The 21,967-nt window shown below is 43.7% G+C and overlaps 1 protein-coding gene across 20 annotated transcripts in view; it reads right to left on the bottom strand.

Annotated features, from left to right (window-relative positions):
• Positions 1-21,967, bottom strand: part of LOC122533483 (CUGBP Elav-like family member 4) — a 571,418-nt gene that overhangs the window by 225,036 nt on the left and 324,415 nt on the right. For 2 of the 20 annotated variants that reach the window (XM_043663246.1, XM_043663255.1), the window contains exon 1: positions 17,565-17,894. The exons of 16 other annotated variants lie outside the window; for them this stretch is intronic. The gene's annotated coding sequence lies outside the window, so the exon portion shown is untranslated. Of the gene's footprint in view, positions 1-17,564; positions 17,895-21,967 lie in introns of those variants that run through there. 2 more of the 20 variants (XM_043663258.1, XM_043663264.1) reach the window with 1 other exon arrangement.

Genomic DNA, 21,967 nt, shown 5'->3' with positions numbered 1-21,967 from the left:
GTCACTGATCTGAAATTTCCACGCTGACGATTTAACCCCATCGCCGAACGCACTCGGTTTTCGCATTTTCAGTTTCTCGAACGGAGACATGCGGACATGGCTCGTTCGAGGTGAACCTTCTTCAATTTTCGAGTTCTCGATTCTCGATTCTCGGGAAAAGGCGCGTTACATTACGTTATTGAACAGCAAAGGACGGCCGAGGAGAGGTGGCGGTGAAATAATAAACAGATAGAAAATGAGAGGACGGAATCGATCGGGACGCTCGTCGGAATGGAAACTTGAGGCAGCAACGAGAGGCTACAAACAGTTCCGTGCGTGGCTCCTCTTGGGGGAAGACTCCGAGCTGCGACTCATTCCCGTGGTTCGTAAAGAGACCAAGGGAACCCGGAAGGCTACGAAGACGAGGAGAAAAAGAGAGAGACAGAGAGAACGTATAAAACGAAGACTCAGCTCTGAAATGATAAAACTGAGGATATTTCTAGCTTACTCCGTTATAAAGAAAGAACTCCGCCAGGGAGAAAGTGGCTGCCTCGATGGCGACAGGGGTAAATTCAGGTCTCCTTCGTGTACGGACGTGGATGGTCACCGAAATACGGTCAGTTTTAACGGACCATTACCATTTCAAGATTTCTCAAGTCACCGTGACCCTCTCCCCGCTTCATCGTTACGCCGTTTCGAACCGGAAGCGTCGTCAACGAGTCTCTTTGCGACCTAGGCAAATCAGACGAATTCTTATTTCTCTTATCGCAAGCTGCTCGCTTTAATAAAGCTGCACGTGCCCGCCTCGCTTCTATGAATACGTGAAACTCGGCAAAGTTATTCCCAATAAAAATGTCTTTCTCGAGGCATTACTTTTAAGATCTCTCCATTCCTCGTCCCTGAGCACGACTTACGCTCGTGCAGACGCGTCTTACGTTCATAGATGTTCGGGAATGACGAAATAAATACGTTGGAAAAGTTTGAAAGGCGAGTGAACGCGAGTGAACGATACAGAACCGTAATTAGTTCGCAGTAGTGACGCCAACTGCTACGTTCTCTCGTGGTTCAGCTAAAGTCACACATCGAATCGGTGATGATCAGCGACTCCGTCATGAGAAAGGAGCAATTTTTGTATCTTATTCACGTTACAACGTATTATTACATCGCCGTTGAATGAATATCATTCGTAACGTTGCAGCACCGAGTTTTTCTTCAACTTCTCACTGATGCAACAACGATGGTAATTACAATTATTACGTCCGGCGTCCCTTATCGCGTCCATCGAACCGTATAACTTCCTGTTCGCGCGGTGATATTCCGCGAATCAAATGCTACCTTCCATTAACGTTATTACGCGGATATTTATCTGTCCGGCTCGCGCGATCCCGCCGGTTATTCGATTTAAAAATCGCGAGACACAGCGGTATGTGTTGATTCGACGATCCCCGGTCGCGCGGGGCGAAGTTTCGGGGAAACGTATGCGCGAAAACGAAAAGCAAATAGGAGAGAGCCGGTATTGCGCTCCGCGAAGAGATACAGAAGCTTAAAAAAGCAGTGACACAGCCGGGATGTAACGGAAGTTTTTTACACCGGGCGTGGTTGAAGCGGGCGAAGAGAGAGGAGGCGGTTGGTTTCTCTCTACGCTCCGACGGCTCCAACATCCGTAGCAACGGTGCACAGGTCGGATCTTCTTTACGAGTATTGCGGTCTCACCGTGGGCGTCGCTGGAAGAGGCTCATCCTGCCACACTTGTCGCTCGTTTGCGCGGCAGTTTGCTTATTTTTTTCAATCCAACAATCGTACCCTCTCCCCTCACTTTTAACCATTTCGCGCTCGTGCAACACGCAAATGGCACGGCGTCTCGGGAATCGTGTCTCAATTTACCAATTTCCCAGGTTACGCTGTTCCTGGCTTCCTGCCGAGATTTGTCAAGTTGTTCGAATTTTCTTCTCTAATCGAATATTAGAAACGGCGCGCGGAAAGAAACGAGGAACAGAAGACGAGAGGCGAGAGGCGAAGACGTGGAGGAAGAAAATGGACGCGCGTCGAGGACGAAAAACAGAGGAGGGCGAAGGAGGGCGAAAGGGAAGACGGGAGGTTCATTCCCCACAGTCCAATTTTAAGGGAGCTCTAAAACGCCCGTTTATAACCCCCCAGCGGCGTTCGAGGGTGGTGCGGCAACCAGCGCTAGAAATGTGCAAGTCAAACAGCTTGACTCAGCGGTTTATCTACCGGTGTACACTCGCGAACGCCGTATTAGAGCCGCGAGTGCTTCGCGCGCGTTTATGATTGCACGTTTCGTCGATGGATCGCGCCTATTTCACTTTACCGTTGTCGAACGTATCCCCTACGATTCGTTAATGGCGATACTCTGGCTTACTTGGCTTGTGTGGCTGCCGAGAGATAAACTTTCGGAGTAATTGGCTGGGTCGCAAAGATGACTGTGATGTGTGCGTGAATGTTGCCATAATGGTCATTTGTGAATCTCAGCAAGTATTTAAAAAAAAAGAAATCGTTGCCTCCCTGTCAATTGACAGCGATATTTTAGTAGTCTCAATATAAAAAAAAAGACATAAAACATTTAAATATTTAATATAAAATATAAAAATACTTTCAATTCCGTATTATATTCGTCGTATACGTATGTCCGAATGTTCAACGATTTAACAAGATGTTTTTAGCGCAAATGTTCTTCCTAAGTTAGAAATGATTGATGTAGGATATAAGAGTGGATTCAATACAACGACAAACCGTGATGAGAGAACAAAGGAAGCGCAATCCGTTTCAGTTGGTGGAATCAGCTGGGATGAAACTATAGATTCTGTTGCGCGCGTTCAACACGATAACAGGCGTCTTTTAGGGCCGCTTTATCGAGCTTTGCCTACCCTCCTCCTCTCGAATAGAAGAGAGCATTTTAAAGGCACCCACTTTGAAAGCTCCTATGCGAAGCAGCTCCTTGAGAACGCGCTACACACCGCAGCGGCCTAATCTGACTTGGGGCGTAAGATCGTAAATCCTCCCACGCCAATCGCGATTGCGGAGAAGCTCGGCGGAACACAGGTGCGAGTATTGCCTCAATGAATCTTTCGTGATAGGATTTTCGTGCAAAACGGAGTAATCTCGGGCTAAGAATAAAATCTTCCGCCGGTGCTCGATGCTTTCTTTTTCTAATCTCGCCTCGCACCGCCGTCGTTCAATCCCTTTGCCCATCGCCAACGAGGCACGATGAAATTCTATCAATGTAATTATCCTGAAAATCGATCTGGATTAGTATGAAAAGTTCTCCGTAACGTGCTGTTCAACGTAATAGATCGTGCGCTGTACGTCTGAAATCAACGTCGGCCAATAAAATTTGTTACGTTCAAAAGAGAAATAATAATAACTTATCCGGGTATTTGAATTATTCCTTTGAAGAGGGATAAGTTATATAAAATCGTTGAAGTAAAGTGACTTACGCCACTTTCAGAATAAACGGCTCGTTGTGCGAGCTATGGCAACAAGTAGAAACATGTTACGTTAACAAAATGTCATTATGCGGGATGCGTTGGAACAACATGTACCAGCGGGTAGAGAATAATTCCTCACGAAAGAATAAGTAAACAATTGTAGAATAACGTTTCTGCGCTTCGTTTTTCGAGAGATTCGAGTTTGAAAATTCATCGATACAATACGCGCGTGTCGAGGCAATTTTGAACGAAAAATATTCAAGGTCTATTTTCTTGAAAACGAAGCTTTAAACGAAAGAATTTCCCTGTACATTTTTTACTTGTGTAAAAATGTACGTGTTTTTGCACGTAAGGTAATGCCAAGTTTAGAATTAACTAAATTCAAGTAGGCATAATTGACAAATCTTCAAAGTTTTTTTTCTTCGAAAACGAGGCATCAAATCGAAACTGATTTTATTGCACTTTTTTTCCCCCTTATTTCTTCTTGAGTAACGATCTTCTGCCAGTTTTGCACGTGTTACTTCGACAGCAGGTGTTCTGTTACATAGTACGTAGGCTCGTGATGCTAAAAATCATAGCATCACGTCAGACGGTGAACTCATCAGAACTGCGACTATCAAGGGACGAACAGAGGGCAGTAAGAACGTATAAGTTTTTAGCAGATTTAATAACTCGGAGTTTAATTAACTACTGAAAGTCTAGTGATCGATTTCCCCCGAGTTCTTTCTTTCCAACGTTTCCTCGGCCCGCGCCTTTTCGCATTTCTCTTCACCGTGAGCTACTTCGCTTCCCTGACGTCGACTGGGGATTCATAATCCTCGGAGACTCGAAATCCTCCCCCGTCCTTCGTTTCCCGGGCTGCCACCTCCGAACATCGAAATTCCTCCGATACCGAGTCATCGGGGAGGTGAAAGAAGGACCACTGGGCTGGCTGTTCCTACGAACCGTCAAAAGTGCTGAAAGCGTCGAATATCGACTGGATCGTTTGATGCCGGGGAGAGAGGCCTGTTCGCTCGCTTGCCTGGGTCCGTGGCACGGTATGAAATCGAGGATGGAAAAGGACGACGGCGTGTAACTCTTATGGAAACTTTGCCGGTGAAACTTTTCGTTAGTTCTCGCAGCCTCGTGTGGGCCAGTCGCTCGCGTAGCATCCCCGCCTCGAGAAATGCCACTTTAACGAGACAGAGAAAGGAAGAAAGAAACGAAAGAAGCCAGAAGGATTTTCGCGCGAGCAAAAGAAAAGAGAAGAGAAAAAAAGAAAAGGGAAAAAAAACGAAACGAACCACGACCGAACGAATCGAAGTTTTCGGTAACTCGTACGGTGTAGCAAGGGTGGGCCGCGCGTCGATGATTTTCCTTCCGTGACTTCATGGACTCGTTACTTTTGCCGTGCAAAAACCACTCTTAACGAGATCGCTTGTTGCTGCGCCCTTTGCTGCATCATATTTCACCTTAGGCAAAGTTAACTCAAACCTGACTCCACTGAGATTCTTCGAGGTTCATTTGGAAGCTCGAAGCGGACATCTTTCAATTCCGCTGATAGACGAGCAACTCGGAAATATCAGAACGGGGTATTATTTATTTCGAGCAACGGGCTACGTTATCTAGCTACGTCACGTTTGAATTTAAGTTAGAAAGGAACGACCAGTTTCGTTGAATTTCTGCTTTGTCGTACAATCTCTCAAAATCGAATGCTCGTAAGATTCGTGAACCCTTTGGGATGAAGTAGTATCGCGAAACTACCGTTTTTGTTCGCAATTTTATTTCATCATGATCCCCGGTACCCTTAAAGTCCGGTAGCTCTACAAAAACTGTTTCCCCCTCCCTGGTAAAATATGAGGCTATAAATTTCTTTATCGTCGTTATCAACGAACCACTGTTATGAAGCTATTTATCGCAATTTGCGAGTATAACTCCGTAGGACCGAAGAGTTTGAAAGAAGTTCCGGGAAGATTCTAAGCTGGTACGGAACGGAGTTTCCTAAGGGAGACATTTTAATTACCGGCGGTCCATTCGTTCGCAGTATATATTCGACGATACACCTGCTCCTAGCACTTGCGCCTTTGGTGCCCGGAGTACGAGACCTCGCGCCATTTGTCTTTCAAGTTTATATATAAAGCCGATCGCGTCCAACCTGCCCTCCTACGACGCGACTGCTTCCGTTTACCGACTCAAAGGCCAGCTTCGGTTCGCCCCAAATCGGAAACTACGAAAGACAGAGATTGACTGGACTTCAATAAAGCTTCTTCCGAAGTACTGGAGAAAATACAACTACAGAGAGTGATGAGGCCGGTATATGCCGCTACCGTTAAACTGGTCCGCCTGGTCTGATCCTTCGATCCAGTGACTTCGGTAAAATGTGACAACTTTGTCCTCGGTACGCGACTTTTTTTCCCCCAACGTTCTGCAACTGATCCGTCAATACAATCAAACGAGGATTTCTGTCGCTGAAATAGTGAAAATCGTTGCACACTTTCAGCTATTGGTGATAAATAACTCCTGGCATTCTCTCGAACGGCCTACGGACTTAATTTTCAATACAAACAAATTAATAATGTATGTGTATGCGATGGAACGATTCCAACTTTTAAAAATTATATTTATCTCCCTCTGTTACGTACAATACTATTACAATGTCTCGAATTTGCGAGATCTATATTCAAGTTAATTAATAATCCTTAGCACGTTGCAAGTTTTAATATTTGACGCATTTACGTTTCAATTTCCAATCAAACAATCACGTACAATAATTTAAATAAGTGAGATAATATTTCAAAATGAAAATTGAAACGATGCACAGCAGATAGAGTCAGGTAGCATTTAAATAAGAAAACGACATTTGTATAAATTAATAGACCTGAACGGGAAGGTTCATGATAAGAGAGGCACCATGTGTCTTCCCTCTTCCCGGATTGTCGACGCAACGGGGGATTCAGGACGACTGCCCACAATAATCAAGACTAACAGCTTCGGCTGATCCTTCAACCTTCTTCGTCAGCATCCTCGCGTACCTCTCTTATCACGCTATATCTCAATTTATACGACAATAATGTCACTTTAGCACGATGTATATGTGCAACCGTCTCTTCCCTCGCATCCTCCTCACGATAGTTGCCACCGTGCGGGAAAGAAAGGTTCCGAAAGCTCGACGAAATTCATCGCGTGTCGAAATACTCGAGCCGCATTATGTTGGCCGCAAAATGGTATATTTTGTCGAACATGACGCCCGGGGGAGTGATGCGAATCGTTTCGAGCAACTACAATCACGGAGAATCTTGTTTCGGGGGGAAATAAAGCATTTTCAATTATTAACTAGGGAAATATAAACGACATATATTGAACTATCTCACTGGTTCTACGAATAATCCTTCGATAAACGATGTAGAGGCGATTTAAAAAAAAAAAAAAAAAAAAAAAAACTGGAGATATTTCGACGACAGTTTTGTTATTTTCAACGTATCGCGTACTTTGTACGACGAAAGTGGAGATCAAAGAAGATCATCTCGATTTAAAGTCCTCTACTACGTGCACGGTGTTATAAACGAAAGACTTTATGCACCAAGTCCTCGGGTAAGTACTATTAAATTAAACGGTAGTTAGAAACTTCTTACATAAAACCCTGCAACTGCTCACCTCAATTAATAGACACGGGTTTGAAATCGTCTTGTTAAACCGTTTCCGCTCGTAACTTCTGTTCTTAATGTTATGGAATCGACACGCTCTTTACGAGTTGTTCGCCGCTATTGAAAGCGAATTTTTCAGAGCGAGAGATAAAATAACCTTGTACGAGTTTTCATAAATCACATGATTTAACGTTTTGAAGAATAGAACTCATTTGTTTCAATGAATTCTCTTATGCTTTGGTAAATGAAATATTTCTGCGAAAAAAGTCAGTTCATGCAATGAAAGGAAGACTAACAGCTGGTGGACTATATATCGTAGAAAATAGTTTGTGCCCAATTTCTTTTAAGTAGTTATTTAAAAAAAAAAAAAAAAATTGATTCGCGTTAAATTCGAAGGACATTTTGATCGAAAACGCAATCGATGATAGTCAGTCTCGTTGATTAAAAGCTGCGTATTTTCGCACCTATTCACGAATCACCGTGCCGCTAATGGGATTGGAAACAGTGAGTGACGCCGAGCCGGGTGTGAGATCGGTTCAGTCGTTCGCCTGCGCTCACGCGGTTCCGCCTCGACCGCTCGCCAGCGTACATTTTCAATTTTGTGCTCGGGTTTTAATACCTCGGACGGGCTTTTCAAAACCTGTCTTTTGTCGCTTGCAAGTGACGAGAACTTATTTTAGTAAAAAAATAAAAAAAAATATTTAAAAAAAGAGGAAAAAGAGAAGACTTACAACCTCAGAAATAATCGAAGAACCATCAAACAGGATTTCAATAGCAGGAAATCAATCTCGAGCGGGTGACAGCATCGACAATGTCATACATAAACGAAAAATCACGATAGAGAGAAAGACGTTGTTGCTCGAGCGTTTCCCCGTGAATAAATTACAATGGTTTCGTTCGATGCTCGACAGCACGAATAGGCTCTGGCCTTATAGATGAGATCGTGCATCTTACCCCAGAACTTGCAGCTTTGATCTAACGATAAACGTCAGAACCGTGTCAAGAACGATTCTGCAAAGTTTATCCGATGTGGACTTAGGAATGTCCGGTGTTTCGTAAGCTTCACGATCGTCCATGCGTGAACCCCAAGCTAACTACGACGTTTATATTCTTGACACGCAATAGTTGTAGGTCCGTGCGTGAGCGTGTACGTGTGTTTGTGGATAGCCCTTTACCAGTGGGTATTAAGGTGAGGTCGGATTAGGCCGCCCTACGGAGAGAAACTTGCTCCGCGAGATTAACCTATTCCGGAGCTTTATAGAAACTCTACACAACCTGGATTACCGCAGCCACTGGAAATCTCACTTGCCAGTACATCGCAGCCTGCCACGGATACGTAGAATCCCAAACAGATGTTTCCATTTACGCCCTTCTTTGACGACGTGATCAGATTCCAGCCGAACTTTATCGGACATTCCAAGTCCACCTGAAAGATCAAGCCGCGAGCACTGTCGCCGCCCACGCTCGTCGCGCGATTAATTTAATTGTCGCTTCGAAACCCGCCGGGATGATCGACTAGAATTTTGTTGAAGTGGAAGACACTGGGGATGAAGGTGGTTTCCTCTGCTCCACTATGAAATAAAAGATAGGGGTTGACACGTGTCGATATCGGCGACACGGTCATCCATCAATGCAAAAACTTTCGAAACGGTTCTGATCAAAAGCAACAAATTACTCGCGTTCTCGATAAATTCATATCCTTTTCCCGCCAACTGTGTTACGAAGGCATTCATTGAATTTTTCGTAGAATTTCCGAAGTTTAATACCGAACAGATCGACGGCGAAACGTCCGCGCAACGCGACATTATTTTTATTATATTATTCGGAGGGCCGAATGCAGGAAACCATGAGCGTTTGTTACTTGCGGTTGAACGCAACATTTATAAAACATATAATTTTGGCCGGTACCGCGCGACCAACTATGTTGTATATTAATATGCGATGAAATGAGGCCACGTGTATATGTATATTCCTCTATCATGCGTTCTACGTAGAATTGATGGTGCGTTATTTGTAAAATCGCGTCCTAAAATAAATATGTGCGGCGACATTGGACCATGTTCCGTTTTGTTTAGGTCGTGGCAATGTTTTCATAACAAATATTAATAAATTTTGCGTTAGGTGATAAATTAAATAAAAAAAAACGTCTAGTATTTTGATAATAGGTACAGATTTTCAAGTCGTAAATGCAAAAATTATATTTAATTGTAATTTTAAAACGTGCGATGCCAAATTTAATTGTACTTGAAATGAATTCTTTTGAAAAGGGTTCTTTACGCTATTGAAATCTATATTTCCTACAGAATTGATACTGAATGCATTTTCGCTTTAAAACCAAATCCGACATTTAATCTTTCATTTTTCGTGAATCAAACGCAGTCAATTAACGCCATATTTACGAGTTTTAGCGTCAGCTATATTACATTTACGTGATTTTTTTTTTTCTTTTTTTTTTCGTGCATTGCGTCAAACTTACACACGAGCGGACAGATACCGCGAAACACTTTTAACGCAAACGTAATCGGATTGGTTTCATTATTTCAAACTGCGTGACATCAGTATCGAAGTATTCGACGATCGCTGTACCGTTTCGACATTTTCGAATATTATGAAAAAGCGTTTCGAAAAAAAAAGAACTTGGGAAAATATATCGCACGATCGACTTGTCAAGAAGACATTGTCTACACTTTTTCAAAGCGTTTCGTCCTGATCGTCGAGATCCAGAAGCTCAGCCTTCCAAGAACTTCGATAAGATAGAACTTTCCGAGGGAAACAGACCAATTTCAAAAACTTTCAAGGAACAACGCAGGATAAATAAGGAGGAAGAATACGACAAATCCCTGGAAGGAAGAGACAGTTGGAGAATATAAAAGTGGAATATCTAGCTATTTGTCCGTCAACTTATTTCGTTCATCGACGAATTCCTAGAAAATTCAAAAACGTTCGAACAATCAAAGTATTCAGATCATTTGGGCCAATTTCTCGATCTCTAACCAATCATCTCGTTGATGGAATCGACGAGAAGCAAAATAGAAAGAACACTATCACAAGCTGTACACTTTTAAAGTTCGTCATTCGTCGTTCATTTTGTAACGAACGAATAACACAACTCTGAGATGTTATCTCTGCCGCAAACTAACTTGAATTGTATTCTGATACAAGCACATGCACGTTTTACATAAAATTGTCCAGAAAAAAGTACAAATGATCAAACAGTGACGAGCCACTTTGTAGTTCGCCGCTCTATTAGCTGAGCTAATTTATGAGCGATCAAGTAATATTACAGTAAAATAGAAACTCTGATTATTATGAATCGTAAGTAAAGTTGATTTATTAAAGCATTTCGAAACAACGAATATGAATTTTTTAAAACAATTTCATTAGAAACATCTACATAGATGAAAAAGAAATGTGCAATAGGTTCTTTATCAGTTCAACTTTTGTGTAAATAGATATAGCAAAGAAGTATCCTGTAGACACTTTATGAATTTAGCATAGAGAAACCAATTGTTTTTGTAGGTTAAAGAAATTACGCTCGGTCACTGTACGAGAAAGACCGTGGACAAAATGCCGTCAAATTTCCGTCTTCTCCACTATTGTTTCCAAAAGGTAACAATTTCGCCGTGAAAACGACTGGTTTAAAGGCAACCGCGAGCACACACGAACTCGGAATAGAAGGTCGGTTTAGGAACGATAATTGGCACGAAGGCGAACGTTCCGTCCCTTTTCGTCGCGCCTCCGACAGAATTTCGTAGACCAGGGACGAAATTTGATTTGCAAATTCAGTTAAATCCCCTTCGCCTCCTCGATTCCTAGTCATCCCTTCTTTCCCGGTGGTAACCGCGCAGGATATACGCACGCTCCGTGATGCTGTCCTGCAGGACGCCCTCTGGGCCCCGTGGGAGAGAAGGCCGAGAAAAGACGCGTCGCATGAATTTTAATTTCACTTCGCCTCGTCGCCGAGTGCGATGCACTTGGGACAACGTAACGAGCAGCTAAAGTTTTTTGAGGGAAAATTAAAAGTTTCGCCCACGTTCATCGTCCCTCCGCCCTCCTCCCCTTTCGTTTCTTTACCCGCCTTTTCCCTCCGCCTGACGAGCTACACTCATAGGCCAGAAACGTACTTCGTCGGCCAACAACACCGCGCCTTAATGTCTCGTAAAGTAATTAAGCTGGCAAGTCAACGGAACCAACCAACCTCCCTAAGGAACTTGATTCGTTTTTCATACGTTCGAACAGCTTTAGCAGGGATGTTTCGAACGTCCGTTGTAAACATTCGATAATTTTAACTTACAGATTATATAATATATTAGATCAGAGATTACATAACGAAGGAACGAAGTTTGAGCTTGGATCTATGTCCTTTTTTGAAGAAGACGGGATAGAAAATTAACCTGCCAATGACATGCAAAGAGATAGATACGAGGATAATTAAGAAAACGCAACCAGTATGAATAGTAAGAAAGTATATAGAACGAAAGATGCGAGAGAGAGAGAGAGAGAGAGAGAGAGAGAGGAGGGAAACACACGATGTAAAAGACTTTTGATGTCGAGTCGGCGCAATCTGCTGGTGTCTAACCAGAAGGCGGAAGTGCGGATGCGCGCGCGCAACGAAGAAGACGAACAGATTTGCAAGCCAGATTGAAATTTTGAAATTTAAATCTTGCCGAGACTTAAGTTTAAAAAGTCCGGCGCTTCCCGAAGAGACAAATGCATGTATTCCAATACGAACAAAGTCTTGCTAATTGTCGGGCAATTTTGTCGAAGAGAATTCCTGAGATCAAACAATCACTTGACACGGGAAACTTGTTTCGTATTCACTGGAATATTGTTCGGTGGTAATTGCCATTATTAAATTGATATTAATTTTATCGTGGCACGTGCAAATCTCCGTATTGATAGAGAAATTATGCGAAACGTGCAACTGGTACCGCCCCGATAACGTTCCAAATGAAAACATTAACGAAAGTTAGTTTCGAAAGAAAAAAAGAAAGAAAGAAAAAACATAAAACAGCTCCTTTCAAACCACACAACACTTGATCAGTTTTACCTAAAATCGTTCACAAAATTATCGAAATGTTTCCGTTTGTGCTACACGTTCTGCTATCAAAACAAGTCTGGGAAAACACGTTGGTAGCCTGATTGCCTCCAATCAAAAAAGAAAAACACGCACGGTGTTTTAAAGTTGCAAATGGATTAACGCTTGATGAAAACGAACGACTGTCTGATCAAACTGACGAAGTTTGATAACATTTCAAGCATTTCTCTTCTTCTAAAGAAAAGTCGTTCACAAATGTCATATTTATTCCCGACAAATGAGACCACTTTCGCTTACCGACGATCTTCCGTCGACCTCATTCCCAACGTTAGCAAACCATGCCATTTTCTCTTCATTCGCCGCCCTTCCCAAACTCTTACATCCTCCACGGTGTATTCGTTCGCTGGTGAAGTAACTCGTTACTTCACCTTTGTTCTTTGAATTGGATAGTTTTCCATTAGCAATCATAACAACGTCCTTTGGCCCATGCCTCGAGACTGATGGAGACGGCGAAAAGGGTGCCAACCAAAGCAGTTAGGGTGAGTTTGTTTATTCAAGCTTCCGCGTTACCCTCTTCACGATACTGACGGAGGTTAGCCTTGTTTTCCAACCACGTAGTTCGTGTTAATTTCCATTTTTATTACAAAGCGAATTGCACCCCCTCCCCCTAGTTCAATACTTTTTCACTCGGTCCTTCTCTGTCCTTGCACTATCTATGGCTCTCGTTATACCAATGCAACCGCAAGAACCAGTATGAAATTTGACGTCAGGCTACTTACGTGCATCAAACTTTTGATTGATTCCAAATAGTCCACTTACCTGAAACAGAAAAAGATACGATTTCATTAGGAAAGGAGGAACATGCTAGAAACAAGGTTGCTTTTTCAAAGTCACGCAAATTGTGAGAAATAAAGTCACTATACAATACCCCGCGCTGTTACGCTTGAAACTTCTCACTACACACAAAGTTTACATATAATACATATTTGAATATCGAGATATATATTACTCATTACAAGAATGAGAATATTTAATTCAAAGGAGTTGCTATCTTTGTAAAGTCTTTCTCGCCACTATTCTACAAAACTTGTGCTATTGGGGTAATTCATCGCTCAAGTTACTAACATTTGTAATCACATAATAACAATTTATACATACGCAGTGTTTCACATTTGTTAAATTTTACCTCTGTGAATGATTTTTTTCATTAAAAGACGATCGATTAAAATTTAGACTTCAAATGAAAAGCGTGATTTGACGCTTATGACGTTCAAGGCAAGTGACAGCCGTCCGTTTGTTACACGTTTCTTTAACGACCGGTTGTACGAGCAAGCAGGTGTGGAGAAGATGCGCCACGGAATGTTCTCAAGACGTATCTCGATCGTTGGAACACTTGTTAGACTTGACGACCGATAAAAGTTTCTCAAGATTCCCATCGTCCTCGATCGACGAATGGGAGAACCTAAGTCGTAAAAAGGAACTAAGAAATATCAATACGCACTATCGAGAGCTTCATACTGCTCAGGGACTGGTATGGCTATTGGGGACAATCGAGCATGAGGAACGATATTAGCAATAAAGGCGTAAATAAGTTCCAAGTATCATCCCTTGTGACGTTTATGCTGGCCAAGGTATTGATCCGAATTCGTTCATAAAAAAAAAAAAAGAAAATAGTCACATAGTCGTGCAATTCAGAAACCTCTTTAAAAACGAACGTTCAACTTAAAAGCGGAAGTACGCGATAAAATATCAAGCCGAAAGTGCAAGTTTTCGAACTTGTACGTAGGGAAGGAAACGATCAATGCGTAAGTTGGCCAAGTAACGATGTATCTGTTATATCTCAACGTGGCAAAAAATTGTACGTATAAATCTAGCGATTGTCCCCTTCGAAAGAATTAAAATGTTATCTAAGTAATATCAATATTTGCAAGACTCGGTGGAATGAGACTCATTCGACTGAATTAGACGTGCAGACGCGGTATTCGTATTCGACATATTGAGTAACAAGGACTTTGGGCACCGAGACACTCTAGTACTCAACGTCTCTACGGGGGGTAGAACCATAACGGAGTATAATTCCGTACGGTTCTGGTATGCATAGTGTCTACTCCATTCTCCGACAATGCAACGTGCACGCTACCTATCCTACTGCAACGCCCTGCCGTAATGGATTATACCTGAGTAGGACAACATTTATATACCCTACATGGACAAAGGTACATAACGTACCTGACGACCTCGGTATGTTCGCGTAGTCAAGTTATATATGCGACAGGATCTTGAATCATATTAAAGGACACCACCATCGTCGACGCTTCCAATTTGAAAAAGGGAACAGTTGCACGAATTTCGATGAATTTGGAAAGTAGAGATTTATCAGATGTCATACGCGTATGAAATCATCGAAAAATGTTACGGAAGCAGTTTAGCTTCAAACAATCTAGCCAAAAGAGAAAAAACAAAGCTTCCACATCGCGTATCGTCGAATTTACGAAACAATTTACTGACAAACTGTCATTATTTTTGCGTAATTCGCGCAACAACGGTTCACCGTTTGCCGAGATGATACCTCAGATTACGTCCAGGAGAAGGGGACGAGGAATGGTCGGAGTTTCTGGTGGCAAATGCCCCTGCACGTTCCCGTATCCTACGTTCCGTTCTTCCGCCCCTAGGAAAGGCGGAAGAGGGGAAGGGGATGGTGAGGTTCATTTATCTTGCTAGGGATCACGTTGCACCGCGACAAATGCAACATCACTGGAGAGAACGCACCGCTGAATAAACTTTCGAAGGAATGCTGGTCCGCCAAACAAACGCCCGCGGGGTTGTGCCGGTAAAAACATTTTTCTGCTATCGATGAAAACCCGTCGGCGACAGTAAACCACGAAAAATGAGAAAATCGGAAACGCCGCGGCACGGGAGAAACGTAGAAACCACGTTACGGTTACCGTGTTTCAGAGAATAAATATAAATTGCGTTATTAACAAAACGAAAGGAACGAGAGAAGAGTGGGTGAAAAGTCAATTTCTTCTTACGCCGCCGTACCGAAAAGACAAGCACCACGATAAATAGAAATAGAGGCTGCATCCGCGCGCGCGCGCGAGCGAGCTCTACGAGAATTTTCAAGCAGCCTAGCGCTGCATGAAAGCTAACGAAAAACCTTTCTGAACATGCTTACGATGCACCCTCACATACATAAATACATACTCGTCGTGCTATTCTGTCCTTTCCGACGTAAATCTTTGCTTTCATCCACGTCAATCGGGGCTACGAGACGGAAATTGCGAAACGCCGGTGCACGCGGCGTGCCAGTCGATAGGTATTTCCACATCGAGGAAAAATACGTTACAAATCCAACTTTAACCTGTTCGAGATTCCGGTCACGTAGTCTCGTCCAAAGATATATATCGTATATCACCTTCCGCGTCGGCCCTTCTTCACATACCCCACTTTCGAACCTCATTCCAGCCACTTTCAGCCAACCTTTCCAGCTAATGTCACATGCGTACTGAAAAGTTATACGGCCGCGCGAACACAGGCCAAACAGTTTTTCGTCGAATTCGTCGGTTTCGTTTCAAAATTATTTTCAACGAAACGTTCGGTTTAATTTAAATAATTATATGTGCAGTTTGACAAACGCAGTCGACGAGAAGCGTATCTTTTCTAACCTTTCCGCGGATAATGTACAATTAAAGTTGACAGATTCGGACTACGCTTCGTAGCGCGCGTCTGACCAATGTCGATCAATTCCACTTGGAGGTAGAGGAGTTTATAAAGGAAGAACGAATGAAATGAAACACTGTGTTTATCGTGATAAATTTTTCGTGTGGGTGATTAATTTTGTAAAACTCTTGCAATCGAATTTTCTGGCAAATTGGAAATACGAATGAAATTTGATTATTCCCTCGACAAAGTTTATCAGTATTACGTAACATTTCTCACATATTATACACGGTTTAAAATGAATAACTATGTTTACGTAAAAGCAGGAAACGGTGAACGCATTTGAAAATGGAACAGGTGCGCATCGTTGTTTGAAAATGGCCCGGTCTCAAGGAACAACAAATATCATATGCACATATTTAACGACTGTATATTGTTTCAAAACAGCGAAGCTCTTGGATCGTAGACCGGATTGTTGTTTCACTCGTACTTACAAATTCCGGATCTGCTAAATTCTGTTTTCATTGTATCAATTTGTAGTGCTTCGTGTGTGCACGATGAAATTTTTCGCCACGTAATTATCATATTTGCACGGTCGGGATGTGTATAACGATTTCAGTTCAATCAGTTTATCAACGGATTAAAACAAATTGCTTTAATTTGCATCGAATTTTCTCCTTTTTCTTCCCCTTTCCCTCTTTTTTTTACAAGAATTTACGAAAATTTTGAAAATGTTGGTAAAACGTATGTTCTATGTTGGATTTTATTTCATTTGGTAGTGTAATAAACACTTTATTATTACTTGTGAACTTCACTACATACTATATTTACTCATTACTGTATATTTTCCCAATAATCACTTCTCACTAAATTATCACTTCACTTTTGCATCGTAAAGAGGATTATTACGCAAATAACGATTAAAACAATATATTATAAATCACATTGACAGACGTCGTATTACTTTTGCTGGAGGAATTAATCATAGCTACATAGACTAATCACAGCTACGTGGTAGATAAAATTTTTAACGAAATGCTTTCTATTTCAACGTTCTTTACGTGATAAAACAGAAAGCTAATCGCAGAATATGCGTGCAAACGAACAATATCTATACTTTTTGTTTTCTCGATTAATTTTTGACGCTCTACTCGACCCGTTGATCGTGTTATACGAGTAAGTATACTGAAATATACCTGGAAGAAACAATAAACGAAAAATTTCATGAAGGCCGATACAATTCTCGTTCAAAGAAGCGCAGTATCCTCTGAAATATTAGTCCAATAGTAAATTCATGAAAAAAATTCCGGCATAATAATTGGCTACGTCCGAAACACATTTCGCAGAATTGCACCCCATAGACAGTTTTGCAGGAATATCAAAGTATCCTTAAGCTCCCGATTACCGGCTTTGGAGTTTTGTTCTCGGAGGCGGCAACAGGTTACCAGCACGCGCCGCTCGCCGACTCGTCGAGTCGACCACGGGAACGATCGCGTGTGCGTGTCTGCGCTCTCGTTTCTCTCGCGTGTTCCTCTCTCACCCCTTTTCTCACTCTCTCGTCCTCCCTCTCTCTCTCTCTCTCTCTCCCCCTTTCTCCTATTCTCGTTACTCTCCTATTCCTCTCTCTCTCTCTCTCTCTCTTTCTCTCTCTTTCTCTCGTTCACTCATTCGCTCCTTTCCTTACTCGATCCGCGTATCTCCTTGTCCCTTTCCTATTCTCCTAAGCAAGTATATTCACTCTCTATCCACCTCTCGGCTCTACATAACGCGGCCCAACGAAAGCATTATACTCAAGATAGATGTGCGTGCAAATCTAACCTATGATCCATATGCGTGGCTGACCAATGAATGTCCTACGTCGGTTGCACGGCACACGTGCCACAAGGACGTCGCAGGCAACCGCGAATTCTCTCTCCGCTGCGCGTCACTCCGATGTACGTGTGTCTGCGTGCCTGTGCGAAGCGCGATGCGTACACGCACGTGTCACCCTCTTTCCACGCTCTCCTCCCTGCTTTTACTTTCTTCTCCTCTTGAACAACACGCGACTGGTCATAGACGACTCCTTTCTCACCCTCGGTACTACTATTTTGTCTCGTTAATTTTTCCGTTTCTTTTTTTCTTTTCCTTTTTTTAAAATTTTTTTTCTTTTCTCTTTTTTCTTTTTTTTTTTTTTTTTTGGTATCTACGTTTTCGCTCCTCAGGTCATTTAAATTAGTTTATTCACTATCGCCCCTCGTACGGGAGGCGCCGTCACAAAGTGCAGCAAGCGAAAACTCGTCGATTGTGATAATAACCGTGCACGGAAACGCGGCGACGGATACGTACGTACGAGAGAGTTTGACCGTGAATGAGCGACACGGGCAAAGGGACGGCAGAGAGGCTCTAATTTCACAGGCGTTTTAATACGATTTCGGAAAGATACGCAGCGCGCGGCGTGGCGTGGCGTAGCGGCGAGTCGGATGGCTGACTGGCGGAGAGCCGACGACTCTCGTTCGGTCTCGGTTCTCGGTCGTGGCCGTGGGGATCGCTGCTGGCTGGTAACACGCGCGGGAGGGTGCCCGCCAGGAGGCTAAAAGGGGGCGAGGAGGTGGAAGCCGAGGGAGTTGGTCGTTCAAAATCGGTGGTAGGGTAGCGGCAACGGTGGTGGCGAACGGTCGGGTCTGCACCGACCATCGGAGGGAGAACGGCGAGAGCCGAAAGATCGAGCGAGAGAGGGCCCGGGGATAAGAAAGAGACGCGGATATTTCTAAAGGGAGAAGAAGACAGGCTGGTGGAAAAGTGGAAAGTTGAACCGAGACGCGTGGAGCGAGCGGGAACGGAAAAGCGCAGGAAGGAAGGAAGAGGAGGGCGGGCGGGCGGGAGGGGGGGGTGAGCAACGAAAACCAGGGTGAAACGAGACGGACGATCTCCCCGCGTGGTTGTAACAGAGGGCGCTCTCTTTCTCTCTCACCCCTTGTTGTTGGTGGCAAAGGGGGCTTTCGACGCGAGATAGACGGAAACAGAGAGAGAGAGGAGTGGGTGACAGCGGGGGTGGAGGAGGTGGGGGATGAAGAGAACGGGAGGAAGCAGTTAAAACGATCGAGAGAAAGTGAGAGGGAGAGAAGATAACGGGGGTGCGAAAGAGGGGGAAGACGCACGGGGTTGCCTACCCTCCGTGTAGTGAAATAGCAACAGGCGGCCGCCGATTCTCTCTCTTCCATCGTAGGGCCGTTGAGCGTCGCGCGCCACGTTTCTCGTCGGCGGCAGGCGCCGCTGCCGTCGACGCTCTGACGTCACGGCATCGTGACGTAGGCGTGGTCACGGATGCGCACTAACACCTCGCCTGTCACCGTTGTCATAGTGACTGGTTCGCCGATGCCCGCGTTTCGCCGCTCGCGCTGCTGCCGCGGTACCATCCCCGGCACACCATCCCTCGCGACCTGCTGCGTCGCCGCGCACTCCTCTCTCAGACCATCGAGTAACCCCCTACACCGGTTCAACCCTCTCTACTACACTGTCCTTTCTCTCTCTTACTCTCTCTCTCTCTCTCTCTCTCTCTCTCTCTCTCTCTCTCTCTCTTTCTCACCCTCGCCACAATTCATCCTTCCAACGCTTGCCACGCACTCTTTCTCTTTCCCCTTTATCTTTGTTCCTCGTCGAGCGGAATACGTCGCTACCTTTCGATGAACGTCGACGGTGCGACGCGCACAGCTTGAAATCCATGGTGGAAAGAAGAGAAAAAGCGTGGCCGACGTAAGCGAAACGAAGAGAATCTCCCGTCTACAGGGAGACAGGAACGCGCGCGTACCTACACACACACATGCGTGGGTAGGTACATACGTACGTGTGGGTGCAGGTATGCGCGCGTTGTCACGGTAACCGTAGCTCAAAACAAGCCTGCGCATTTTTCAATTCGAATGCACTCGCTGGGAAGCGATGAGGTTATAATGAAGTCCCCTGCATACCCGGCCGCTCAGCTTCACGCGCGCAACGCCTTCGTGTTGCGTAACACTGCCGCGCGCGTTGTCCTACCACTTCTGTATCTACTGCCTACGAGCGTGCTAGAAGCGCGGTGGGGGAGAGGAGAGACTGCCGCACCAAGAACCCGCTGCTTCTCCTTTGTCGATACTTTTCGGTCGACGTACAGAATTTCTATAAGTTGCCCGAGGAATGCAACAAACGCGCGCGTCCTGTCTCGTATTAAATCGGGCGCGCAGCAGGCCCCCCTTTCGACAACGATACGAAAGACGTTTCCGAGAGACTTGGAGAGAGTTTCGGGTTGATTCTCGTCGCGATTCTTCTTCGTGTCGCTTTTGGTCTTTTCACGCTCTCGAACCGTGAAAATATTTAGACAGAGAACTCGTGCACGTTGTCTCGGTCTAGTCTATTTTTCCAAATGACTCTCTCTATTCAGATTCTACGAAGGGTATATATAAAATTTTTGTTCGAGTGAAATCTTACGATTTTGCCAATCGATTTGCAACGCGCGCGATTCCGTGAAGAATTCGTGGAAACATCGAAACGGCAAAGTTAATTGGAATCGTGGAAACCCTGGAAATAGAAATAATCAGTCGTCAAAAGGTTTAAACCCGACGGGTTCCGTGTTCCATAGCAACACAACTAGTATTGCTGGCGATTATTATGCATTAGAAACGTACGTCATGGCTCACGCACTGTGAGCATCGACACGATCAAGTTCCGCCTAAAGCGTCTGTCCTATAGCTCGATTCAAACTCAACCATTAGTCGCGAGGTAGCTGTTATATGTATCTGGGTCTAATGAGATTTCCATGTAGTGTGAATGAATTGCTCCGGATGCGTTCGTACATAGATATCCATGTACATAAAGAGACACATATATATGGGGAGGATCGTTGCTGCATGCTTACCGCGGCGCCTTTGTGCTTCATTAGCGTGATTACTTTTAAATTACTTACGAAGAGTTAATAACTGTACGGCTAGTTTGGAAGTTGCAGCGGGTACTTTAAAATTACAACCATGTCAGTTGACGAAGTTGATAAACTCGGAGGATAAGTTCTCGAAGCGGCTAGAGCTCACGATTTTTAGTTGGATCGTTGACGTTAAGGATCGCCAGCGTCGGGCGAAGTTAAACGTTACGTCGCGATGAAGTTTGCATTGTAACGTAAAAAAATTAACTTTGTCAACGACGAAATACGTCGTTAAGAACGCCGGCGTTGCATATAACTTTGTGACAAGCTTCTACTGCGTAAATTACGTCCGAAGAAAAAAAAAAAAAAAAAAAATAGAAAAAAAAAACGAAAAGAGAAAAAATATAGAAAGGTAAAACGCCGAGCAAACGTTTTCAATTCGAACGATCCTCCCCGTTTTATTAAAAAAAAAGATGATTTGGGAAAATTCGATTTGTAATTGAAAGTGATAGTTACATGTTGAGTTTCTTCGCGAATTCGCTTGGACCAAGTTCCCATTCGCTGGGATTCACAAATGGATTCTTAATTATCCTTAATTCGCACCAAATCGAGCCTGCAAGCGTGACGAGCAGCGCGACGCGGCCCGGTGTCATTAACGAAATAATGGGAATTAATTTTGATTAGTGCTTCGTTTCGGCAAATCAATCGCACTCTCGGGAAAGCGATTCAATTCCGCCATTATGGATTCCGATGAACAGACCACGCGCATGCAATTATTTCATTCTGAAGTGTGGTCTTTCTGACAATATTTGCGCACAATCATCGTTCGCAGATAGAAACCAAAACATTTATGAAGATTCTCTGTAGTCGCATCGTTCACGAAACGAGTCGGAAGTTTGTCTCATTATGTAAATGATTTTCGACGTCTTTACTTCTACGTACACTTTCCTTCACGTTCGCATCGTTCTCCGTGCGTTTCGGAGTTCTTCCTTTCCACCGATCTTCGATACATACTCTCTGTGCGTCGAATTTATGGACTGATTATCATAATAATATAAGATAGTGCATCCACATTCTCGTATTCTCTGCGAAATGAAATTACGAGAGGCCAATAATCCGTTACATGATAATGAGATTAGCAAAATGGAACAAAGAAATTCATCCAAGTGAAACTTTAATAGCAAAGCTCCCAAGGAGTCGTTCCCTCAAAGGTTAATTAAATTTCGATTGTAAACCTTGTTAGACCCGATTTACGAGCGTACGGTTTTCGACGCATGGACAAATAAAAGCGAGCGAGATCAAGAAAACGAGATGTTTGATCAATCTGTCAGGAGAAGAACAGATCAAAAAAAAA

This window comes from Frieseomelitta varia, unplaced genomic scaffold (assembly GCF_011392965.1).
Source record: "Frieseomelitta varia isolate USP_RPSP 00005682 unplaced genomic scaffold, Fvar_1.2 scaffold_532, whole genome shotgun sequence".
Taxonomy (NCBI): domain Eukaryota; kingdom Metazoa; phylum Arthropoda; class Insecta; order Hymenoptera; family Apidae; genus Frieseomelitta; species Frieseomelitta varia.
This window is presented reverse-complemented; position numbering and strand designations above follow the sequence as displayed.